At 41.8% G+C, this 12,775-nt stretch overlaps 1 protein-coding gene across 2 annotated transcripts in view; it reads left to right on the top strand.

Moving 5' to 3' along the window:
• The first annotated feature begins 6,168 nt into the window (after positions 1-6,168).
• LOC132819177 (volume-regulated anion channel subunit LRRC8D-like) overlaps positions 6,169-12,775 on the top strand; it is a 55,242-nt gene continuing 48,635 nt past the window's right edge. The window contains exon 1 of one of the 2 annotated variants that reach the window (XM_060830612.1): positions 6,169-6,257. The gene's annotated coding sequence lies outside the window, so the exon portion shown is untranslated. The remainder of the gene's footprint in view (positions 6,258-12,775) is intronic. The other variant, XM_060830613.1, reaches the window with a different exon arrangement.

Raw genomic sequence — 12,775 nt, 5'->3', positions numbered from 1 at the left:
ATGTGGAAGCTTTAGAACGAGTGCAGAGGAGGTTTACCAGGATGTTGCCTGGAATGGTAGGAAAATCTTATGAGGAAAGGCTGAGGCACTTGGGGCTGTTCTCATTGGAGAAGAGAAGGTTTAGGGGAGATCTGATAGAAGTGTATAAGATGATTAGGGGTTTAGATAGGGTAGATACTAAGAACCTTATACCGCTAATGGAGTCAGGTGTTACTAGGGGACATAGCTTTAAATTAAGGGGTGGTAGGTATAGGACAGATGTTAGGGGTAGATTCTTCACACAGCGGGTTGTGAGTTCATGGAATGCCCTGCCCGTATCAGTGGTGAACTCTCCTTCTTTATGGTCATTTAAGCGGGCATTGGATAGGCATTTGGAAGTTATTGGGCTAGTATAGGTTAGGTAGGATTCGGTCGGCGCAACATCGAGGGCCGAAGGGCCTGTACTGCGCTGTATCCTTCTATGTTCTATCTCCTTCCTTTTTTTCCTCTCCCCTTTCCCCGCCACCATCTTCCTTTTCCTCTTTACCCCTCCATCACTTCCCTTTTCCTCTCTCTCTTTCCCCCACCCCTACTGTCACATCAAAATTCCAGCTGTCCCCCCCTTCCCCCGCTGCCAGATGGTGAGCTGTGGGCCTTCATTTAAAATGGTAAAGCTATGTGATCAGTCTGTGGTATTAATAGCTGCTGGATATCTGAAATAAAATACAAGATACATATTAAAGTGTTCAACAAGTTGGACAGTCTTTTTAAACATGAGGCACATTTGAGTTCCAGCTGTACACCCTCCAGGGTAATTAGACCTGCTGTGGAAATGAGGGCACTTTGCCTGTTGGACTGGTTGATGGGTGGGGCTGCCGTGCGGCACTCTGTTGCGCAAAGAACAAAGAGGCAAAGGAAATAGGAAACCCTCAGTTTCCACCTCCCACGTGGTGCCTCAGAAGGGAGGTGCGAGACAAAAAACCTGCAGATGCTGGATTCCTAGGTAGACAGGCTGGAAGAACGCAGCAAGCCAGGCAGCTTCAGGAGGTGCAGAAGTTGACGTTTCCGGTATCACCCTTCTTCAGGATTGGGGGTGGGTGTGGGAGGGAGCTGCAGTTAAAGGGGACAGGGTGGTGAAGTGGAGGTAGGTGACGACAGGGAGAGGGTACGACCTGGTTGGTCAATGGGAGCAATGAATCCGGTTATGGCAGGGACCAGTGGAAGGGATGGGGAGGGGCTGGGAAGGAAGGATATTTGAAATTGGAGAACTCAATGTTGAGTCCTCCAGTCTGTAGGCTGCCTGGTGGAAGATGAGGTGTGGTTCATCCCAGAATGCATGAGACTGTGTTTAAAATGCAGAATATTTGGTCATCCTGATCTACTCTTCCCCACTATATGGCTTGTATCCCCTGTATCTGACGTATATAATTAGCACCGACTTTCTCAAAGGCCACTAAGGTCAGGGAAATAAATGCTTTTGCAATGCACGTAGAACATGGAACAATGCAGCACAGAACAGGCCCTTCGGTCCTCAATGTTGTGCCAACCTGTGAACTATTCTCAGCTCGTTCCCCTACACTATCCCATCATCCATGTCCTGTGAATTAATGTTTTTTAAAATAAATGTCCCTGTCAGGAACAGACAGATTGATTAATTTGGCATGTCACCAACAGGAGCAACCTTGTTTTTGCTAGCATTTATTGTCTGTCTATAATTACCCAGAAGGCATTGTTGTAGGTCATGTATACTGGATAAGGTAAAGATGGCAGCTTCCTTCCCTAAAGGACATTTCTGAATCAGATGGGTTGACAATGTTTTTGTGGCCATCCTAAGATTTTTAATTCCACATATTTATTGAATTCAATTTCCACCATCTGTTATAAATCTGAATTCCCAGAACATTACCTGGATTAGTAGCTTACTGATAATACATCATCATCATGAGTGTTGTTGGAGCTGTACATAAGTAGGGAGGATTCCATCACACACCTGACTTGTGCCTTGTAGATGGTGGGCAGGATCTGGGGAGTTAGGAGGTGAGTTACATGCTGCAAACTTCCCACCTTCTGACCTGCTATTGTAGTTGCAGTATTTTATAGTTTGTTCAGTTGTTTGCCTCTGTTCAGAGAAAACCCACTTGATGTTGACAGCAGGGGACATCCATGATGACCATGCCATTGAACATCAAGGGCCAATGGCTGGATTTTCTCTTATTGGAGAAGGTCATTGCCTGCGACTTTTGTCACAAATATTCCTTGCTGTTGTCCAAGTTTTGCTGCATTTGGATATGAATTGTTTCAATGTATGAGCAGCCCCTAATTGTGCTGAACAATGTATAGTCATGAAGGTGACTGAAGCAGATTAAAATGGATTGGGTTGGAACCCTGAGGAACTCCTGCAGTGACGGACCTGGAATGAGACTCCCAACACTCACAACTATCTAGTGTTGTGCAGTGTATAGCTCCAACTAGTGGGGAGTTCTCTCTGATTTGCAGGTTATTTTGTCCTTCTTGTTTTGAGGAGAGGTTGTAAGGTAGAGGTAAGGAGCAGTCTCTAAGAAAATAAACGATTTGAGGCCTTGGATTTTTTTTTTAAAAGTTGGAATAATGGAAGCCGACCAGGCTTTCTGGTGTTTTATTTTAGTTTTAAGCAGAAGCTTTGGTTCTTGTATGTGAGGATCTGTTTAAATTTGAATTTTTGCCAAGGGGTGTTTTTATGGGATGTTACTGAATTGGAGCAGTTACTGTGCCCATACAATAATGGGTACTGTATCTATTATTCGGTTAAGTTATTCTAAATTTCTCTCTCTTCTGTTTGTATTTTAACTATAGTGTTTAAATAAATTGTGTTTTGCTTAACATTTTGAGTCGTTTGATCAGATGCATTACATCTGGAACATGACACTTCACATCTACCAGTTAAAATAAGAAAAACTTGGGGTATAGGCACCTTCTTAAAACATTTTGGGTGGGGGGGGGGGTCTAGTCTGGTATGGGTCCATAACAAATGTGATTCCTTCATTTCAAAAGCAGGCAGCCTAACCTCTCCTTTGTCAGCTATGTTATTTTGGCTGTAATGGGGTGAAGGTTGTAATGAGGTCAGGGGCTGAGTGACCCAGCAGAACCTAAACTGGGCATTGAGTAAGTTGTTGCTGTGTAAGTGCCACTTGATAGCATTGCAGGCCTCGTCCATCATTTGGAGTAGACCAATGGGGCGGTAATTGATCTGTTTGGATTTATCATGCTTCTTGCTGGACGGGGCATTACTGGGTTGTTGTTGGAGTTCAGTATCTGTACTGGAACAACTTGGCTAGGGGTGTGGCCAGTTCTGGAGCACAAATCTTCAATACTGTTGCTGGAGCGTTGTCAGGGCCTGTTGCCTTTGCAGGGCCTTTAGCTCATTCTTGATGTTTTATGCAGTGAACACAGGCTGAAGGGTGGCATCTGTAATGCTGGGAACCTCTGGAGAAGACTGGAATGGATCGTTTGTATGACAGCCTTGGTGCAGAGCACTGGCTGGATGGTATCATTGTACTTTTCACCATTCAAGGACACAGTGAATTTTTGCATTCTGGCTATTGGATTCTCTTAATGGTGAAAATGTGCATTGTCATATCTGATGTATTGGATGAGTGGTTTGTTCTTTGTTTGCCCTATAACTTTGCAAAATGTATTAATCCTCCAAATGGCAGAGGGATCCATGGCAGAAAGAGCTTGATTCTATGTAGAATCCATCAGGATCCACTGGATTTCTTAAAATACTCCACAGCCATTGAAGCTCTTTTGAAATTGGTGCTTTTAATGACTGACTGACTGACTTTCATAAACAGGTAAAAATTACAGAACACCAGGGTATAGTCCAACAGATTTATTTGGAAGCACTAGTATTTGGAGCCCTGCTCCAGGTGGATGAAGGAGTGTGTTCCAAATGAACCTGTTGGGCTATAACCTGATGTTTGATTTTTAACTATGTACATCCCAGTCCAACTCGACACCTCAAAATCGATTTCAGAAGCATTCATGTGATAATGATCAAATAAGTATTAGCCTGATTACTGGAGAAAACGGTGCTGCATTTTGATCTCTTCAGCATAACAAGAGCTTGTCTGTACGTTCTCAAGAGAATCTGGGCTTTGATATTTATCTTGTCCGAAGGCTGGCACCTCTGACCATGTAGCATTCTCACAGGACAGTACAGCACTGAGGTGTCATGGCAACTGACTCCAGACTTTGCCTGAGAGCCAAGCCCCATTGAACTACAGTTAACATGTGAAGCGATGTTACCATGAGCCCTAAGGGTACTTTATTTCTTTTCCAGATTTTCCCTTTTATTAGTTACCATTTCCACAGGCTTCCCTTTCTAAAATAAGGTTGCAGTTTTTTTTGTGTAGGTCAGAAAGATTTGGGAAACTGAAACCATTCCCATTTGTGGAATTGTTAAACATTTCATCTTTATTGTTTTCTGTATCCTTCTGAAGTCAGCAATGTTGTTTATTTGGCTTTGGGAATGTTGGAACATTCTGCACAAATTTATTTTATAAATTTTAGCTTTAGAGGATATTCTGGGCAGATGACCTTTGCTTTTGTTCAAATAAGGTTATTTTTAACATCTACATCTATACGGGGAGTAGAGGGCCTAAGTTTCATTATCTTTTACCAGGTCATACCTCCGGTGATGCAGAAATCTCTCTCTGCATTTCACTGTCAGCCAGGCGATTATATTTTTGAGCATCTGGAGTAGAAATTAAAACAACAATCAAAACAATTGGATTTGCAGTGCACAGAAAACTAGATGCCTGACCTGCAGTTAGTATCATGGCAAGTGCTGCAGGTGTAAACCATGAAGGTGAGAATCCTGTGAGGTAAATCTCCAATGTTTGAAATGATGGTGACATAATCTTCACAGTGTGGTACTAACTGTACGTTCTGGAGCCCCCTTTCACGTACATTTGGTGAACCAGGTGCGGATTGATAATGTTTTGTCTTGGCAGCATTCAAGGAAAGGGCCAAGTTTTTTTTTGTAAGTAGACTTGAAGAGTAGTTTGCAAATCCACAGCAGAGCAAGAAACAACGCCACTTTCATCCACAAACTGTAAATCATAGAAATGTATGCTGATCACTTATTAGCTTTTGCACGGAGGTAATCAAGGTAGAATTTGTTTTCCAGCTAAATGATATTTCACACCAGAGGGTATGGGGTATTTGAGGTGAACAGCCACTGTAGAGTAGTGTGTAAATAGTATGGAAGGTTCTGGCTTTGTCTGATGCTGGTCCAGATTTTGAAGACCTTTCTCTCAGCTATTTGGAGACCTATCCTCATGAAGCAATTGTAAGGAAGGTTCTTGGACATACAAAGCTTTGGCGCAATTCTCATCTCATCAGCAATCGTCTGGAGGGCCAGGATTGATGAAATTCACCAACAAATCAGCTACACCACCTCCGGATAGCAGTTGTTGTCAACACACACACTGCCCGAGGTTCACCACAACACAGGTATCAACTACATACAATAGTGTTGGAGCATTTCCATCAGCAATATCTTCCATTGGCCAAACACTGCTATTTGTAATCGCTGTAACAAGGTCACCCAGAATGTCAGTAATTCATCCCGTCTTTAGAGAAAAGTCATGAAAATCAAGCAAATCCTGCACACTCCGGCTCTGCAGAACACTCTGACCAAGATATTCATTAATTCTACTCTACCCTTCTGAAGTGGCCATTTCAAGTGCCCTGGTGGAAACCCTGAGTAGTTGAGAGACAGCCAATAATTTTATGTTAGCTCATCAATGATGAGCGGCAAAAAACTGAAACCGCTGGAAGCTGAGCAAGGATTACTCCACACAGAATGTTAACTCTGATTTCTCTCCACAGCTGCTGCCAGACCTCCTGAGTTTTTCCAGCAATTTCTGTTCTTGTGTCTGATTTACAGCATTTGGTTTTTAATAATGGGCGGCGTTTTGTTTGAAAAAAAAAGTATGAGTGGAAATTTTCAAGTAATTTAATTTAAAATCTGTAACACTTGTTGTCATCAAATGCCATACTAGTGAGAGAGAAATAAAAGTAAACATTTTCAACCAGGGAATGCTTTTCAATGGAATTAGGATTGTGTAATCCAGTTTTTGTTTAGAGTTTTCTGCTTTCTTTTAGGTACCCTGCCCTCTGGCAAGGCAAGTTTGAACAAAAGCACACCTCTGCAGCTGTGTACTTATTTCAGAATGGGACAGACACTTTAACAGCCTCATCTGGTGACGGTGAGCAGCAGTTGACCAGTTAACCAAGTAAGTCGACCACCTCTGAGTTTGCGTGAAATGGAATTTAACGGTACTGCTGTATCATTCACATTGTTTCATTATTACTTTATTGTAGCAGGGACTTCATATAATGGGGTGGGATCTTCCTTGTTGTTTAACTAAAGTGTGTGAGACAGAGCCTATCCACTGCTCCTGTAAACCAGGCCAATTCCCTGTTTGTGTACTTTTTTCCACTTCCTTTCTTCTATGCATGGCCCCAGAGTCTGCATGTCATTTTTGCACACATCGTAACTGATTTGGACTAACCAGCAACTTTGACTCATTGCATCTAGCAGTTGTCCTTGCTACCAACTTGCTTTCACAGCCATTGTCACATCATGAAGCTCTGTTCAACGACCAATCTTCTGTAGCATGTAGGAGCAATAAAGGTATAAGTCTGGTGTCAGCCATTTTAATTCCTGGCTCTGCTACGCCACACCTGGCGTACTTGGAGCAATTCTGGCACAATGCCACGGTAAGAATAGAAACATAGAAAGTATGTAGAAGAGCTAGAATATATTTGCCTTTGGAAAGACTTTAACACTTTACCAAAAGGATGCTGAGCTCTAGGGACTAAATTACAAAACCAAATAACCCAGCCGATGGTGCATTTCATGGAGTTTAGAAGAATGAGATGATCTGAGTTCACAGTTAATCTGGCCAACCAATAAGAGATGAGCTTTTCCTGATCATTCAAGAATATGCCTAGCACTAGACCTTTTCAGAGTGAAATGGAAAAACCTTTCTCTACACATGGGAGGGAGTATTTGGGAATACTCTTCCATAAATGGCAATTGTTGTTAGATCAGTTGTTAATTTTTCAATCTGAGATTGATGGGCTGGTTTTAACTGAAAGTATTAAGGGATATGAGAATTAGACCATTTATTTATATCTTGTCCCTTGAGACTAAATGGGTCAACTCCTGTTGATGTTCCTGTGCTAATGTTGCATTCACTCGCTTGTTGTCCATAGTTAATTTCTGTGAAGAAATCACATCGATTATATTTAGCAACAGACCTGCGAGGAAAGGTATATGTGATGGATGAAAGGGTCAGTTGCAAAGTGGAGGGATAGGAAACCAAGAATGAAGGTCAATGGATATGTTTTGGGTTATGCTAACATGTCAGGGAGTTCCCCAGAGTTTGACATTGATATTCTTGCATTTCCTGATGTATCTTAATAAGCTAGACCTTGACGAGGAGGGGACAGTTCCAACCTTTTACAGGTTATGTAAAACTTGGTCACATTATAAAATGTGAGGGCAGGGTGAAACTCCAAAAAACCATCAACAAGTTGGTAGAGTTGGCAAATAGGTGGCAAATTAAGTTCATTGTGGAGAAGTGTGAGATGATGAATATTGAAAGGGAATACTGTTCAGCTGGTTCTGCTATAATGTGTAGTTCTTCAACACTAATTGGCTGTAAGGCAATTGAAGAATTTAGACTGTTATTTGTAGAATGTGAACTTTCCTTACCTGTATTGGCAATGATGCAATTCCATCCCATGGGTTTAAATGGAACAGCTGTTGTGTGATTTTCTTATTATGTGCGATGACACAAGAGCTAAACTATCGTGTTATATCAGAACTGACTAAATGGAGAGACGCTATAAAATAGGCGCTACAATGCTTAAGGTGCAGGAGCAGAGGGACCTGGTTATATCTGTGTATGGATCGTGAAGGTAGTGGGACAGATGGAGAGAGGTAGATAAAGCAGGCAGTATCCTGGGATTTATTGATAGGAGTGTAAAGCACAATAGCAACGAGGTGATGCTGAACTTCTACAAGACACATTTTTGACTTCAGCTGGACAGTCCCTCCGTAGGAAGGATGTGAATGCAATAGAGAGTGAGTGCTGAAGAGGTATACAAAAATGGTTGCGAAACTTCAGTTATGAGAGTCGATTGCAAAGTTTTTGGGTTTGTTCTTGAAGAGAAAATGACTTGGAGGTGACTTGATAGAAGTTCTCAATCAGGAGATCTGGATAGAGTAGATAGGGAGGAACTGGTCCCAGTAATAACAGGACTGATAACTGGAGGACACAGATTTTGAAGTGATTTGCAAATGTAACAAATGTGGTGGGGATGGCAGGGTGAGGAGAGAAAATTCCTTTTTCACACAGTATGTAGGCTAGGTATGGAATGCATTACCTTTTGAAGCCTTGTGGAGAAAGATTCAGTTGAGACATTAAATGTTTCCAGTCAAATAATATTCAAGGGTATGGGGTAAAGGCAGGAGATGGACAGTAAGTGTAGGTACAGTGGGCTGAATGGCCACCCTTGCACTGTAATAAATCTGCATTTTTTTTTGCAACCTAAATATGCAATACCTGTCATCACCTGAGTGGCTAGTTGCTGTGAATGCATTTGAATTAAGCTTGTATAAGATGATTGAGAAAGGAATTTCTTTTGTAAAGGATTGCTTTTGGAATTGATGGGCATTTACTTTAATCTGTGTTTTGAAAGCTTTAAAATTGCTACGTAAGTAATGTGGGTATTTTTTGTCTTTCCTTTTGCATGATAACATTTCTATTTTATTGTAAAAACCAAAATTCCAGTATTACGTGCTTGCGTTTCAGTGAAAACCCACTTTTCTTTGGTTTGGTCTTAACAAGGTATGATCTATCCAGTTAGGTTGTACAATCTGTAACAGCTTTTGTCCCCTTGGTTGACTTAGTCAGTACATGCACCATCTAATCTCTGGAAATACTGCTGCAATCAGACTTGACAATATGTGAGGTTAACTTGTCCAAGGAATTTGTTCCTTTAAATTGTCACAACTTACCCTGCAATCAAATGTCTCCATTGTGCTGTGCCTTTTCATAAAGTGATAGAGACATACAACATGGAAACAGATCCTTCGATCCAATCAATCCATGCTGACCATAATCCCAATCTAAACTAGTCCCATCTACCTGCACCCGGCCCATATCCCTCCAACCTCTTCCTATTCATATACTTATCCAAATGTCTTTTAAATGTTGTAATTCTACCCACGTCCACCTCTTCCTCAGGAAGTTTATTCCACACATGAACCACCCTCTGTGGAAAGAAATTGCCCCTTGTGTCTTTGTTTTAAATTTCTCTTCTCCCACCTTTTAAAGATGAGCCCATTAGTCTTGAAATCCCTCGTCCCTGGGAAAAGGCAGCTATCATTAACTCTATCTGGACACCTCATTTATTTTATAAACTCCTATAAGGTTGCCTTGCGAGCTTCTGTTTCTTCTGTACAGTCACAAGTAAACATCCCCATTCCTGACCTTCTGAGGGAGGGAAGCTTAGTGATGAAGCGGCTGAAGATGGGCGAGCCTAGGATGCAAACCTGAGGAACTCCTATAGAGATGTTCTGGAGCTGAAATGATTAACTTCCAACAACCACCATGTCTTCCTTTTGTGTCAGATATGACTTCAACCATTGGAACCCTTTCCCACAGTTCCCATGGATGTTGGTTTTGATAGGGCTCCTTGATCAAAAACTGTAACTCTTGTGCTACTTGTCAAACTTCGGAACAGGAAAAGGCAATACAGCCCATTTAAACTACTGTCATCCAATTGGATTATGCCTGCTCTGTATGTTGACTCACTTAGCTTATTTTTTTCTCTTTTTCCATAATACATTAATACTCTTGCCTAATAATTTTTTAAAATTTATTCATTTGTGGGATATGGGTGTCGCTGGCCGACCAGCATTTATTGCCAGTCCCTAGTTGTCCTTGAGAAGGTAATGGTGAGCTGCCTTCTTAAACTGCTGCAGTCCACCTGCTTTGGGTTGACCCCCACAATGCCCTGGAGGGAATTCCAGGATTTTAATCCAGTGACAGTGATAGAGCAGCGGTATATTTCCAAGTAGGATGGTGAGTGACTTACTGGGGGACTTGTAGGTAGTGGTGATCCCATATATCTGCTGCCCTCATCCTTCTAGATGGAAGTGGTCATGTATTTGGAAAGTGTTGTCTGAAGATCTTTGGTGAATTTCTGCAGTGCATCTTGTAGATAGTGGATATACAGCTGCTACTATGTTGAAGTTTTCGATATACCCCCTAGCCTCAGGTGTTGCCCCTGAGAGAGAATGTTCCAAATTGTTACGGTCCTTCATTTTGTGTGAAGAAATGTTTCCCGACCTCACCCGTGAGTAGCCTAACTCACGTGTTGAGGCGATTCTCTCCACTGAGAAAATGGTTTCTCCCACTCTTCATTCTGCCAGAAAGTACTAGAAACTCCAACTTCAATGATCGTTTCACTTTGATATGTTCTGTCATTCTTTTTGTATGAACCATAGAACATTACAGCGCAGTGCACACCCTTCAACCCTCGATGTTGCGCTGACCTGTGAAACCAAACTGAAGACCAACTAACTTACACTGTTCCAGTATCATCCATATGTTTATCCAATGCCCATTTAAATGCCATTAAGGTTGGTGAGTCTAATACTGTTGCAGGCTGGCCGTTCCATGCCCCTACTACTCTCTTAATAAAGAAACTACCTCTGACATCTGTCCTATATCTATCACCCCTCAATTTAAATCTATGTCCCCTCATGATAGCCATCACCATCCATGGAGAAAGGCTCTCACTGTCCACCCTATCTAATCCTCTGATATGTCTCTATTAAGTCACCTCTTCACCTTCTCCTCTCTAACAAAAACAGCCTCAAATCCTTCAGCCTTTCCTCATAAGATCTTCCCTCCATACCAGGTAACATCCTAATAAATTTCCCTTGCAAAGCTTCGACATCCTTCCTATAATGCAGCAACCAGAACTGTACACAATACTCCAAGCGCGGCCGGACCAGATTTTGTGCAGCTGCAACATGACCTTGTGTCGAAACTCAATCCCTCTTCCAATAAACCTAACAAACCGTGTGCTCTCTTAACTACCCTGTCAACCTGGGTGGCAACTTTCAGGGATCTATGCAGATGGACACAGATCTCTCTGCTCATCTACACTGCCAAAAATCTTACCATTAGCCCAGTACTTTGTTTTTCTGTTACTCCTTCGAAAATGAATCGCCTTACACCTTTCCACATTTAACTCCATTTGCTACCTCTCAGCCCAGCTCTGCAGCTTATCAATATCCCTCTGTAAACTGTAACATCCTTCCACACTATCCACGACTCCACCGACCTTCATGTCATCCGCAAATTTACAAACCCATCCTTCTATGCCCTCATCAAGGTCATGTATAAAAATGACAAACAGCTGAGGCCCCAAACAGATTCTTGCAGTACACCACTAGTAACTGAATTCCAGGTGAACATTTGCCATCAACCACCACCCTCTGTCGTCTTTCAGCTAGCTAATTTCTGATCCAAACCAATATATCACCCTCCATCCTTTGTCTCTGTATTTTTTTTTGCACTAGCCTACCATGAGGAAGCTTATCTGACGCCTTACTGAAATCCATATACACCTCATCTACCTGTTTGGTCACCTTCTCAAAGAAACATTCCATTTACAAATATATTTTAATGACCGTAATACTTCCAGGTGTCTGTTCACCAGGGAGTTTTGAGAGCTGTGTGGACCAGCTAGAATTCATCTTCCCATTATGATGCAGGTATTTGAACAGTATCTCAATCTGCTGTCCTTGTTCTCTTTTTCTCTCTAAATTGTGATTTATCTCAATTCTCAATCTAGCTCACTGGTATTTTCGCTGTTATGACCAATGATCACTTGTTTAAAAACTATTCTGATGCATCTCGTTATGTTCCTGCAGTTCAATATTCATCTATTGGTCAAGTTTGCTAAAGCTTTACTGACCTTTTCAGTCCAATAAAGAGCTTGCATTTGTCTAGCACACTCTTCACGCCCTGGGATGTCCTAACTTTTTTACACGCTAATGGGTTACCTTTGGAACGCAGCCACTATATGATGAAGTAGGCAGAAGCAGCAATTTGTCATGTCTTGCAAACAGCAAATTAATGTTGTTAAAACTGTTAATCTGTTGTTGGTAAAAAGCAAAGTGCTGGAGATCTGAATGAAAAACAAAAGTGCTAGATGAACTCAGCAGGCCTGGCAGCATCTATGGAGGGGGTAGCAGAGTTAATGCTTCACAATGTAAACTCTATTTCTCATTACACAGTTGTTGGTGAGTCTATTTTTGGTATTTGCAGAGTGGGGAATACTGCTTTGATTATAAGGAAGAGACAAAAAAAACTGTAGATATTGGAATCCAAGGTAGATGAGCAGGAAGCTGGAAGAGCACAGAAGCCAGGCTGTATCAGGAGGTGGAGAAGTCAACATTTCAGGTTACACCTGTAACTTTGACTTCTCCACCTCCTGATGCTGCCTGGCTTGCTGTGCTCTTCTAGCTTCCTGCTTGTCTACCTTGATTATAAGGAAAACCCCTTAAAAATTGAATGGTACCCTGGGATCTTTTGTACATTAATCTCAGTAGATGGATGACATATAAAACAGAGGATGGTTACCTTTAGCAATCTAGCACTCCCTCAACCTTGTGGTGAAGTACTTAGCTTGGGTCATGTTCTGAAGAACTGGAGTGTAGTTT

The sequence above is a fragment of the Hemiscyllium ocellatum genome, chromosome 9 (assembly GCF_020745735.1).
Source record: "Hemiscyllium ocellatum isolate sHemOce1 chromosome 9, sHemOce1.pat.X.cur, whole genome shotgun sequence".
NCBI lineage: Eukaryota > Metazoa > Chordata > Chondrichthyes > Orectolobiformes > Hemiscylliidae > Hemiscyllium > Hemiscyllium ocellatum.
The sequence above is the reverse complement of the archived record's forward strand: the minus strand, read 5'-3'. Positions and strand labels throughout refer to the sequence as shown.